Raw genomic sequence first — 13,105 nt, forward strand, 5'->3', positions numbered from 1 at the left:
TGGAATGGACAAGGGCACACAGCCAAGATGGAATGTGCCGAGTCATCACTGGAATGGTTCTTGGGCTTTATCCTGCAAGGAGTGAGGTACCATCCAGAGTTTTAAGCAGTCAGGCTCATGGTTAGTTCTGCATTTTGGCCAGATCTCTTTGGCAAATGTGTGAAGGATATATTTGAGTGGGATAATCTGGGAAGCAGGAAGACACACTGGGAAACTCTTGTATAAGACCAGATAAGAGGTTACCGGAGCCTGAACCAGAGAAATGGCCAAAGGTTTTGGAGAATTAAGGCCAGATATGAGGAATATTCAGATAGGATGTTTGGTAAGTGGTAGGATGAGGAGGGAGATGGTGGGGGTGAAGTTAAGGATGACAAGCTCCGCTGTCTATTGGAATAGTGGTCACAAAATAAGTTAGAAAATACGGGCAGAGAAACACATTCAGAGAGGTAAACGAAGAGTTCAGCTTTCAGACCCTGTTATTAGTTTCCTAGGGCTGTCATAACAAATTATTAAAAACTTAGAGGATTAAAGCAGGCAAAATTTATTTTCTCAGAGTTTAGGAGTCCAGAAATCCAAAATCAATGTGTTGGCAGGGTTCGTTCCTTTGGGAGACTCTGAGGAAGAAATTGTTCCATGTCTCTTTCTTAGTTTCTGGTTGTTACCAGTAATTCTTGGTATTCCATGGTTTACAGACACATCATTCCCATCTATGCCTCTGTCCTCACATGGCCTCCTCTCCTTTGTCTCTGTGTGTCATCTTGTTTTCTGTCTCCTGAAAGGACAACTCTCACTGGATTTAGGACCCACTATGATCATCTCATCTTAAGATCCTTATCTTAATTACATCTGCAAAGACCCTTATTCCAAAAGGTCACAATCTGAGTTTCTGGGTGTGTAAATCCTTGGGAGAGGAATCACTATTCAACCTATTACAGACACTTTGAGAATACCCAGGGGTGATTCAGAAGCTAAAGAAGGGGTCTGAATGACCTGGGCGTCATCGGCATTTGAGTACTAATTGAAACCAAAATAATGGATGAGAAACATAGAATTAGGGGGTCAGGGAGCCAAGAACAAAATTTGGGCACATCAGTACTTTCTTGACAGACAAGAAAAAAAGGTGTCTATAGGGACAACAGGAAAGCATAGTTGTTTCAAAGAAAATCAAAGCATTATTTCACGGTATTGATAGATGATAGATCGATCAAACGATCTGGTATCTATATATACAGATATATAGACCATGGTACGTATGTACATATGTATGTATATACATACATACATATATACATGATACATGGTGTGTATGTATGTATGTATATATCTACCTACCTACCTACCTACTAGTGATTGAGTACTTACTATGTTCCGGGCACTACAGTAGTTCTTAACACTTACTTAGTTCCCCAAATAGGTGTTCACAATAGGTGTTTCTATCTCCAGTTTATACACACACTAAGGCTTAGGAATTTTAAATAACTTGAGCAAGATTCAAGAGCTAATTAATGATGAACTCGGGATTGGAACATCCGTCTGATTCCAGAGCTTCAGCTCCTTTTCTTCCTTGCCCTTTTTGTAGCATTTCAACAAGGAGAAAATTTGAAGGTATTAAAAATGACTGAAGATATCATGGCAGTGACTGAATTGTTTATTTAAATTCATTGTCACCTTTTCCCTTTCAAACAGAATCCTTGTTTGAGGGAGGCAGAGATGTGTCAAGCTCTAGAAGAACTGTCTCTTGTCTTTCCTTGCAGACAGGACTGGCTGTATGACAGTATGGTACCCAGTCAGACAAATTGTTGGGTATAGGAAATCTCCTTGGAAAGATGACTATCTAAGCTGTAAGATACCCTTTTTAAAAAACTAAAGTATAAACGATATACAATATTTTATTAGTTTCAGGTGTACATCATAGTGATTTTTATACATTATAGATGATCCCCCATGAGAAGGCTAGTTATCATCTGTCACCCTACAAAGTTATAAAATTATTGATTATAATAAGATGGCCTTTTGATTTTTTTCCTTTCTTCTTTCCTGTTTCCAGGTATGTGGACATGACAGCTAGAGCAACAGTGACATGAGACAACTCTCTGAGATGGCACTCAAGTGCTAAGTCAGGAGGGGCAGAAAGATAAAGGAGCCTGGCCCACTGTTGCCACTACAAAGCTTCTGCCCCAGCCCCAGAATATTCCCCTCTTCCCAATCACAGTGATATTGGGGGAATGAAGTCACCTAGCTTTTTAAAGCCACTGTTTTTCTGGACAGTCCACAAGTAGCCAAACAAGTGGCTCCCCCCCATCCCCCATGGGCTCTGAAAGGCAAGAAAAGGATTAAAAGACGGAAGTGGATATATGTAAGTTTAAGGGGAGGCGGCACAGTGAAGGGAGATTAAACCTGATGGCTTCAACTGTTAGGCTCAAGTAAGAGGTAATGTCTACTGAGATTGAGTGTGATAAGGCTTGGAGTAGGGAGATTTTTAATCACTTTAATGGTGTGCTGAGATGAAATACTGTACTAACTGCTGATCTAATGTACCTTGCCTACTTTGTGCTATCATCTGTCTTTTAAAAAAATGGATAGCTTTCCTCCTTTTCTGAACATAAAGAACATTTGGTCTTTGTAGTTGTGCAGACTAATTCCATTTTGGAAACTCATCGTGAACCATTTCCATTTCTCAGTGTACTAATGACCTGCAAGCTGGTTCAACCTGAAAAACATTCTTCCTTTTTTATACTTCAGAAGAGCTAGCAGCACCTTACTTGACCTCACAAAAATCTTCAAAGTGGATCTGGAGGCAGTCAGACAACAAGTGAAACTTTTGGGGTAAACATTAGCACTTATCTGAAGAGCCTCTTCTCTATCAGCTTAAAAGAAAGTGATTGAGATAAGATGATTTCTGGGGAAGACTCTGAGGTTAGCTATTTTTTTGTTTATATATATATATATATTTTTTTTTTGCCTTTTTGAGGGGTTAAATTAATTTTCTTAAGTCCATTTTTCAGTGTACTTGGAATAATCAATATTCTCAGATTTTTATCACTAGCTTCTTGGCTACAGTCCCTAAATTCACTGCATCTTGATTTATGCTCAAGCATGGGTGGCTGTGAGATGAATTTTTATTTTTGCCAGCACTGGCTTTAATTATAGGATCCCATGGTGGTTTTGTTTTCCTCATCAGGATTCATATTCTTAGGAACACACCCTTCTAAGAGGAAATGTTTTTATTCTCTGAAGTACTTTGTTAGTGATAATTCAACCTTATTTTAGCAAATTTATGATGGATTGAAATAATATGGGGGGGAGAGAGAGACAAAGAGAGGTAGAACCACTGCAAAATCTAAAACATCATTATTAAATAACAAGATGACACATATCTATCCCAATGCTAAGACTAAAATGGGTATATATTAAGATTACTGGGTCCACATTGATTTTAATTTTTCAATATTATTTGTTTATGTATGTGTTCTTTCTAGTCTTCACTTAGTTACAGTTGTGTGTTGAGCGGACCTGAGATCTACTCTCTTGTGTACAGTATTATTAACTGAAGCCATCATGTTGTACATTAGATCTCCAGAACTTATTCATCCCATGTAACTGCAACTTTGTACCCTTTGACCAATATCTCCCCATCTCCCTCACCTCCTCTCCTCTGGTAACGACCATTCTACTGTCTGCTTCTATGAACTCAACTTTTTTAGATTCTACATGTAAATGAGAGTATACAGCTTTTTCTCTCTGTATCTGGCTTATTTCACTTAGCATCTTGTCCTCCAAGGTCATCTATGTTGTTGTAAATGGTAGGATCTCCTTTTTATTATATACATCACAATTGCTTTATCCACTTGTCCACTGATGGATACTTAGATCATTTCCATATTTTGGCTGTTGTGAATAATGTGGATGCAGATGTCTCTTTGAGGTAACAATTTTCTTTTGGATATATACTTAGAAAAGAGATTGCCGGGTCATATGGTAGTTCAATTTTTAATTTTTTGAAGAACCTCCACACTGTTTTCCATGATGCTTGTACTATTAAGATTTTTATGATGGAGATATACAATAGGAAGCAGAATATAATCTGCTTTAGAGAGGCCTGGGCTAGTAATATAAAGTAGGACATCATGAGCACATGGAAAGAGTATTTAAAATTGCCCCAATAAAAAAGCTAATCCAGGAGGAGAGTGTAGAAACTAAAGAAAATCAAGAAGGACACAGCACTGGTCACCCATCTCCTATTCTTAGGTCAGACGGTTGTTTCTTTAAGACTAAAATAATTCCCAGCTTCCCAATGACAACTGGCATGACCATCGATGCTCAAGCTCTCCTCTCCCGAGAGAGAGCCCTCAGAATGGTTGTGCATGCCATGATTTTGTCACTGAATTTCTTGAAGACAAAGAGCATATTTCTTTGTGCCTCTGCCTCTAACATAGCCCTCTGCACAGATCAGTACTCAATAAGAGCTTGTGGGTAAAAATGATGACTACCGGTTTTGACCATCAGAAAATGCAAGCTAAAAATAGACAAGCTTTAGCAGATGTAACAACCAAAATCACTGTCATCCCACCATGTTTATTAAGAAAAAAAGGGGGGGGGGGCTCAGAATTATCCATGCTCTGAGCTTAGCCACAGCAGAACAGACTGCATAAAAGAAGCCAGACATTCTTTTTTACGAGTAGTTTTATAAAAGTTCTGAGCCAGGTTTTCCCTTAAGATGGTTCTATTATACAAATCCAAATGCTATATGGAAATTCTGTGCGTGAAACTCTTTCTGGTTATACTTATTCAACTATCCAAACTTAATTAAACCCTCAATCACTTTCCCCGGAACTGAGATGATAAGATGTGATTCAATGATCTATAATTTCTGGAATCTCCTCTCATCTCCCCTATTTTTCCCCGATGGGTGCAGCATTAGCAATTTTTCCTCCAACCTTTGAGGAGAATTGCTGTTTACAGAGGACAGGCTGCATCCTTGCTGGCCACGCCGGTATTTCAGTTTCTCTCCCTCAGAATTCTCAGATGAATACCAGAGAATCCTAGTGATTTATAGTATTGGAGTTCCTCAAAGTGACTCGAGAACTGAATCCTCAGAGACTGAGACACACCTGAGTTTCCCAGAATATTTGTGCTGTAGAAATGTGAGGATTCTGGCCTCTCCTCACCGTGCTGGAACATATTACCAAACAAAGCTTTTCATTAAATGTGGTCCCTCCGGTGATCTTCGGCCACAGTTTACAAAAATAGCATGTTAGAAACCTATTTTCATTTTACTTAGTGGGAGATTTTACATTTGCATATGATTTTAGGGCCCAGATGACCTTGTTCAGAGTTCAGATTCTTGCTCGGTGTTTAGATCTTACCCCTCAAACTGGTGAGGACAGCTCTTGCGACATTAGGAGAATCGCTCCCAGAGCACAGCAGGGCTCTAGGACTTTCTCGGTCCTGGTGACAGCTCTTCACTCATGTTAGACCGTGGAGTGGACATGTGTTTTTGTTGTTTCCACCCAGCAACCATTTACTTTTCTTCTGAAAATGACCCCGCAGTGTGAGAGGGTCGCCCCATCCCTACTTTTGGTTCATGTTGCTCAGATGGAATTGACCTCACCACCTGGCCCCAGGAGTTGGGATAGCTTGAGATGAGGTCAGTCGAAGCAGCACGTGATGTTGGCCACAGTGACTGATTTACAGATGGCACAGCCCTCGAGCCAGACTAAAAGTCTCAACCCTGGTTTGTTGCTGGGAAATCCCTCACATAGTTTCCATGATAACGATTCTGGAAGGTCACATATTTCTTGGCTGTCCTCTTACAATTCTCCTCGTAGCCAGGATTAAAACCAAACTGAACCTTGGCCCGTAAAGCCATTGTGATCTAACTCCTGTCTACCTCATTGACGTCATCACCTGATATTTCTAAACACTCACTTCATCTCTCCCTCAAACATGGCTATGCCGATTCCCATGTTAGAGGCTGTGCACTTGCTCTTCTTTCCCCTTGAAATAGTCTTTCGCTAGATTATACCCGGCTACCTTTTTCTTCCCATCATAATGCATGTCTTAAGTCAAATGCCTCTTATACACAGAGGACTCACAGGAGGGTAAAATGAAGTAGCCATCATACTTACTTTCTGCCACATTATTATATACATTCCCTGTATTGTCTTTTTCATATTAATTGCCAAGGCCCGAATTACTTTATTTATTCATTTATTTTCTTTCTTGTATCACCAGAACATAAGCTCTTTGATTAATTATCTAGGTCACCATTGTACATATCCCCTATTTCACACATATCAGGCTCTCAATAACTAGTTGTTGACTGACCGAGGAGCTCCCTTTTGCTGGGCTTGTTAAACCGGTAGAATGGCAGCCAGGGGTATGAGTGTCAAACTGTTACCAATAAGACCAGCACAGGGGAGAAAGGAGAAAGGAGAGCTGAGAAACGGAGAGAGACAGGCTCCCAGGAGTATAACCAAAGCCAGTTATGCTGGGATGTTGGTTATAAAAGCCAGTACATTCTCCTTTATGCTTAATTCCCCTTGAGCTAGGTTTCCGAAACTTGTAACCAACAGAGTCCTGACAGAGAAGTATGTGAAAAGTCTTAGAAAAAGCAAAGCACCACGCTCGTGTAAATTCTGTGTTCCTGCACAATACCCGCATCTTGTCACACCACACATCCTTCTCTGTTTCTGTCGTTGGCCAGAATTTTAATTATCTGAAGGGGCGAAAGACCTTACTTGAAGAGATTCAGGTAATTCAGCAGTGGAAAATTATTTGCAAAGTATCTACAAAGTACAACTTTTATAACTAGCTTGACTGGGGATATCATTTTATAATGTATACATATATCAAAACATCATGTTGTACACTTTAAACATACACAATATTTATTTGTCAATCACACCTCAACAAACCTGGAAAAAAATTCTGGAAAAGGAAAAAACAAAAGTACATATTAAGGTAGTCAGAATGACAAATTATATTATGGTCTATGGTATTTTTATTGATATATATAGCTTAAAAGGTGAAGATGTGGTCCATATATACAATGGAATATTACTCAGCCATCAGAAAGAACGATTACCCAGCACTTGTAGCAACATGGACAGGCCTGGAGGAGATTATGCTAAGTGAAAGTGACAAGTCAAGCAGAGAAAGACAATTATCATATGGTTTCACTCATTTATAGAACATAAGAAATAGCAAGAAGATCAGTAGGAGAAGGAAGGGAAGAATGAAGGGGGGGTAAACAGAAGGGGGAATGAACCATGAGAGACTGTGGACTCTGGGAAACAAACTGAGGGCTTCAGAGGGGAGGGGGGTAGGGGAATGGGATTGGCCAGTGATGGGTATCAAGGAGGGCACGTATTGCATGGTGCACTGGGTGTTACATGCAAATAATGAATCTTGGAACACTACATCAAAAACTAAGCATATACTGTATGGTGACTAACATAATAAAAAAGTATTTAAAAAAATAAAAAATAAATAAAAGATGAATTTGGGGGTAGTTCTCCAAGGCATAATAGAGTAGCTGTACTAGAATTGTGCTCACAACAAAAATAGCTATAGATACACACTACATATACATCATACAGACACCACACAAATACCCACACCACAGTACTCCACACAAACATAAAACATTGAAACAACACACACCTGACACATACACCACCATACAGACACCATCCACAAACCACCCACGTGCTGCAGAAAAACTGTTGTACATAAAAATAAAAAACAATAATAAATATAGATAAAAATATGTCAGACAACTTTTTTTTTAGATATCAAACAATAAGCAGCACAGTATCACAACCCTCGTGAGAAGAGAAATACGTAAGATAGGAGTCATGGTTATGCCATGATCATCTAGAATATCTCCCTGCTGCAAAACAGGGAGAAGCCCACTTGGGATAGGAGTGTCACTATGTTAAGGAGCCAGATATTGGAATTGCCAGTTTCTGAAGTGGCTGGAATTTGTAGGGCAGGATACCTGAGAAGAAAGAGCTGCAAGGGATGGTGGGAAGTGGACTAAAGACTCCATGGGATTCAACAATTATATAAAATATAAATGGACCAAATACTTCAATTGAAGGGCAAAGATTTTCCAGGAAAAAGATCTATTTCCATCTACAAGAAATCCGCTTTGAAAATAAAAGGATAGGAAAAGATACAGCAGGTGAACAGTAAGCATTAGAAATCTGGAATAGCCATTTTAGTGTTAGACAAAACAGACTTTGAGACAAGGAGCCTTGCCAGTGATATCCCTAAATTTAAAACTATGAGTTTATATTGAAATGTTAAATTTTAATCCAAGCCCACAGGAGACCTTGTATTCTTCCTCCTTTCCACATTTGTAACTCCCTTCTCTAAGAGTGAGAAACCTGGCTTCCTTCCCCATCATATATTACTCATTTGCTCAAACCTATACAGGATATAGCTTAAAAATGACTAATAAATATTATGGAAAGCAAGCCTACAGAGGCAGGAAATACACAAAATGAGCTTGGAGCATCTGGTAGGGCCAGAAAATAGGGAAGTGCTCAAAAACAAACAGACAAAAACCACATTAATAGGAGTACATCAAAGGGACAGAGGAACCAAATGAAAGAGCTCTTAATGGACTAAGCTAGAACAATCCCTGAGCAGCAAGATAAATAAAGTAGTATTGGATTATAACCCCAAGTACAAAATAAATATCCATAAGGCCATACTGATATAAATAAATGAATACATAAGTAAATGAGGGAGAAGAGACAAATCTCCCATGAAAGAGTTCCAAATAATTTTTGTAGATACTTCACCCTCAAGGACAGAAAACACTGTGGGCTTTGGGTAGTGACTTTCTTCCAAAGAATACATTATAGAAGGGGTGGGGGGAATAATCTTACTGTGGAGAAACCTGATAAATGCTCCTTCTGCAATGTGACCAGGGTCAACGTGAACAGTGAAAAATCATATTGCCAGTATGTACCCTTGATATGATGTAATGAAGATATCCTTTTATCTCTGTGGTCTTCCTCTAAAAACACCACACAATTCTAGTCTATTTATAAGAAAAACATCTGACAATGCCAACAGAAGAGCATCCCATAAAATATCTGACCGGTATTCCTCAAAACTGTCAAGATCATAAAAAATGAGGAAAGGTTGAGTAATTATCACAGTGTCACAGTCAAGAGGAGCCTAGAATGATATAACTAAATGTAATATTGTATCCCAGATGTGACCCTAAAACATATAAAGAAAATTGGGTAAAGGAAATATCAATAAAATGTGAGTTTTAATTAACAATAATGTATCCATATTGTTTAATTAATTATAACATGTACCATAGTAATGAAGGTTGTTAATAATAGGGGAAAATAGGAATGAAACACAAGAGAACTCTGTAGTATCTTCCCAAATCTTCTCAATTTTTCTGTAAATCTAAAACTGTTGTAAAAAAGTATCTATTAAAAACAGAGTTAGTGATTTAGTAGTTTAGTACTAAACACGAAAAAGAAATAGTGTTGTTTTTTTTTTTAAAGATTTTATTTATTTATTCGACAGAGATAGAGACAGCCAGCGAGAGAGGGAACACAAGCAGGGGGAGTGGGAGAAGAAGAAGCAGGCTCATAGCAGAGGAGCCTGATGTGGGGCTCGATCCCATAACGCCAGGACCACGCCCTGAGCCGAAGGCAGACGCTCAACCGCTGTGCCACCCAGGCGCCCCAAAGAAATAGTGTTTCTAATCCTTCTGATTATTTTTGCCATCCATAAAGTAGAAAAACAATACCCACCTATTTTCTATAATTAAACAAGCAAAATTAGTAACCTAATGTTCAAATTTGTTGAAATAAAGAAATATATATATGTGTGTGTGTGTGTGTGTGTGTATTATACCCTAGCTCTCTCTACTGTGAAGTCACAAAAGTAATAATAACACACCAGAAGCAATAAGCATACCTAGTGATTGATTGGCTTCAAAGTTACATTCTACTCTAAAAAGCAACAGGTCTCCTTGGAGAAAAAGATTGATTCTGGGGTTCAAATATAAAGCAATTCTGAAACATTTCCGTGCACCAAAAAATAAGGAAGTAATCAAAGATGATGAGGATGTATCAACAGGACATGGGAATGAGCTTGAAAGAATCCCCTTGGCCAAATCTGGGTGAAATTGAGCCTCAATATAAATGAGGATATAAACTATTTATAGTACATTGAGTAAAATAAGAATCTATGAATTCATATTGATATAAACAAATGAATCAGTTTTCTTACAGCAGCATGCCAACTAGAAGTACAGAGAAAATGACAGAAATTTTAAAAATCATCACTAGATGCTAAAATTAGTTTGACGAGGAACAGATATTTGCATAGATCAAAATACTTCTCCACAAATTATTTACAAAGCAGAACGGAGAAATTCTGCAGTGTAGAAATCTAGGAGGCACCACCGTAACCAAGTGATCAGGGCTAATATCACCAACACTGGGACAAATCAACATCATAGGACTTCTGAAATGATGCACTGAAGAGGACAGAACATTGCACGTCCAGTATTCCCACCAAAAATACTTACTTTGAAGTTAATCAAGAAGAAAAATCAGAAAAATCAAAATTGAGGGCACATTTCGTAAAAATACTCGTCTTTAAATTATATGAGGTCAAGAAAGACAAAGAAGGGCTGAGGAAATACCCCAAGTTAAAGGAATTTAAAGGACCATGATAACTAAATGCAATGGGTGATCTAGATAGGATTCTGGAAGTCAGATGAAAATAGCTATAATAGATCTATTGACAAAGACTACATAATTTGAATATTATTGCAGATGATGTAATAGTATTTTGATCAAAACGAAATTTCCTAGTTTTGATCATTACACTGTGGTTATGTAACAGAATGTCCTTGTTCTGAATTCTGCCAACAATCTGAATGAATTTGGAAGTGGATTCTTCCTCGGGGCCTTTAGATAAGAACTTGGCCCATGTGAATACTTTGAGTGCAGTGTGGTGAGATCCTAAGGAGAGAACCCAGCTGAGCCTGCCTGGATTTCTGACCTTCACAATTGTGAGCTAACGAAGGGGTGTTATTTTAAGCCATTAAGGTTGTGGTAATTTGTTATGCAGGAATAAAAAAATGAATACAACTCTCCGTGTGTGCACAGAAATATACACACAAAATACTGTCTCACACACAAATAACCTATTTACATGTATGAAATACATCTCTAACAAAGTACTGAAGTCAAGGAATAATTGAAAAATTAAGCTGGCTTAAATAGATAAAAATCAGAATGCTTAAACCTTGTTGCCTTCAAGACATATTGCTTAGGATAAACTTCAATTCAGGAAGGAATTTCTGTTTCTAAACGATAGTGCTCAAGGGGGCGCCTGGGTGGCACAGCGGTTAAAGCGTCTGCCTTTGGCTCAGGGCGTGATCCCGGTGTTCTGGGATCGAGCCCCACATCAGGCTCCTCCACTATGGGCCTGCTTCTTCCTCTCCTACTCCTCCTGCTTGTGTTCCCTCTCTCGCTGGCTGTCTCTATCTCTGTCAAATAAATAAATAAACTCTTTAAAAAAAAAAAAAAAGATAGTGCTCAAAAGGGGAAGAGCCAAGTGTACACATGCCTTCTTGATCCTAAACACACAAAATAAGACCTCTTCAGAGTACTTAAGGAGAGCATGCATTCAAAGCTATGCTAGGAGGGGTGCCTGGGTGGCTCAGTCTAGTTGACCTTCTACTCTTTTTTTTGTTTTGTTTTGTTTTTTAATTTTTATTATGTTATGATAGTCACCATACAGTACATCATTAGTTTTTGATGTAATGTTCCATGATTCATTGCTTGCGTATAACACCCAGTGCTCCATGCAATACATGCCCTCCTTAGTACCATCATGAATCTGATTATTAGTACTCAAAGCACAAAGCAAGTCTTAGTTAAGTTTTAATTGAAAAACATTTTAGAACTATGTTTGAAAGTGGACCTTAAAACTTCCTCAGTGCTTACTCCAGAGTTCTGCACCCGTGGGCCCTTACTTCTCTTTTTTTTTTAAATTTTTTATTATGTTATGTTAGTCACCATACAGTACATCCTTAGTTTTTGATGTAATGTTCCATGATTCATTATTTGCGTATAACACCCAGCGCTCCGTGCAATATGTGCCCTCCTTAATACCTATCACCGGCCTATCCCAATCCCCCACCCCCCTCCCCTCTGAAACCCTCAGTTTGTTTCCCAGAGTCCATAGTCTCTCATGGTTCATTCCCAATTCTGTTTACCCCCCCTTCATTATTCCCTTCTTTCTCCTACTGATCTCCCTGCTAGTTGAGCTTCTACTCTTGATTTCTGGTCAGGTCATGATCTCAGGGTTGTGCGATCCAGACCCATGTCAGGCTCCGAGGTCACTGGGGAGTCTGCTTGAGATTCTCTCACTTTCCCTCCGCTCCTCCCCCTACTCGTGCACACTCTCTCTCTCTCTCTCCCTCTTTTTCTCCCTCTCAAATAAATAAATAAGTCTTTAAAAAAATATTAAAAACAAAACTATTCTGGGAACCAGAGACTTTTAGGGAAGGGGGGAAGGGAAATGGAGATGGGTATAAGAAAGCTGGAATTCAAATGAGAGGTTAACTTAATGCTGTGGTCAAATTAGACAAGTAAAAGAGATTTCTATTTATACTGCACTCTGTTCCCAGGTGTTCAAAATGCTTTCATGGCTCTTACCACATTTATCCTCACAGTGACCCTTTGGCCCTTCGTTCCTTCTTTAAAAACCTAATTTTAAAAAATGTTGGCTCTCCCTTGATCATAGGATGAAATCCAAAGCTCTTTCCAGCACAAAGAGATTTTTACATCGATTTACCTCTCTAGTCTTGTATTCCTGACCCTACCCACCCACATCCTGTAGATTCACACCACAAGTCCTCCAATGATGATCTTGATAATTAAAAATGCCCTTCTGCCTTTTTTTTTTTTTTTTTTTTTTTGCAGATTATACCTCTACCTCAAATGCCCTTCTCAATTTCATCATCATGGTAAATCCTCACTTATCCTTTGTGACGCAGAAAGTAGGGGCTCTGATCTGTACCAGGTCTCCTGGAGAGCTATGGCTC

The sequence above is a fragment of the Ursus arctos genome, unplaced genomic scaffold, assembly GCF_023065955.2.
Source record: "Ursus arctos isolate Adak ecotype North America unplaced genomic scaffold, UrsArc2.0 scaffold_6, whole genome shotgun sequence".
In the NCBI taxonomy this organism is placed as follows: domain Eukaryota; kingdom Metazoa; phylum Chordata; class Mammalia; order Carnivora; family Ursidae; genus Ursus; species Ursus arctos.